At 38.7% G+C, this 832-nt stretch overlaps 1 long non-coding RNA gene across 1 annotated transcript in view; it reads left to right on the top strand.

The window, feature by feature from the left end:
• The window catches only part of LOC107834229 (uncharacterized), a 15,827-nt gene extending 15,272 nt beyond the window's left edge, over positions 1 to 555 (top strand). The window contains exon 3 of the long non-coding RNA XR_001660017.1: positions 6 to 555. This is a non-coding gene — a long non-coding RNA (uncharacterized LOC107834229). The remainder of the gene's footprint in view (positions 1 to 5) is intronic.
• Positions 556 to 832: the final 277 nt, after the last annotated feature.

The following is an 832-nucleotide window of genomic DNA, read 5'->3' as shown; positions in this document are numbered from 1 at the left end:
TTAAGTTTTAACATTTTAACTCATTGTTAAAATGCTAACATTACTTAACTAGAGGTAATGTTAGCTAATGTTACCTCTAACTAACTAGAAGTTTTGCATGAGTTGCACTTGTTAGGTAACCCCAAGATCACTGGGTCTTCTTAAAAGATAGACTGACGTTTCTTAAAAATGTGGTCAGTGTTTTCAGCAAAATTGAGCTGACTGTCCAGGAATGATCCAAGGTATTTAAAACTTGCCGTAGTTTCAACAGGTTGGCCATGGAGTGAAACTGGAACCACTTTCAGGTTTTGTTTATGTCATTTAATTTGGTCTGCTTCCTTAAGAAAATTAAAAGGTATGGTGTTTTGTGAGGGACTTTATCTTTTGAGGTTCTAGTTATGCGAGAATGAATAATAAATAATAAAAACGTTGGTATTCTGATTTAGTAATGTACTGTTAGTTGTGCTACCATCCCCACTCCACTAGAGGCCTGAAAAGATGTGAAAAAGGAGCAGATTTAGAAGTACACAGAAAGCAACGGAATTTGTTAAAAGCTGTGAGCTGCACTGAAGTAAATAAAAGAGAGAAGTTCAAATACATGCTGAGAGAGAAACTCCTTCCTAAAGATAAAACTATATCACAAATTAAAAAAGAAAATTTAAGCGGGAGACCGCGGATAATATAGGAAATAGCGCCCCCTTCATTCCGGAGTGCAATGGTCCCATTTCCAAATAAGGTAAGAGACTGACAGTGGTCCCGCCCCCCCTTTCTGTTTGCTGCAGTGAGGTCCTTCTCGGTCACTTTGCTGCATTTTCCAACCGTGAGACCGCATTCCCGGTGCAGTCCTGAAAAG

This window comes from Poecilia formosa, unplaced genomic scaffold (genome assembly GCF_000485575.1).
Source record: "Poecilia formosa unplaced genomic scaffold, Poecilia_formosa-5.1.2 Scaffold554, whole genome shotgun sequence".
Taxonomy (NCBI): domain Eukaryota; kingdom Metazoa; phylum Chordata; class Actinopteri; order Cyprinodontiformes; family Poeciliidae; genus Poecilia; species Poecilia formosa.
Note: the sequence above shows the minus strand (reverse complement) of the source record. Positions and strands in the feature narration are given on the sequence as shown.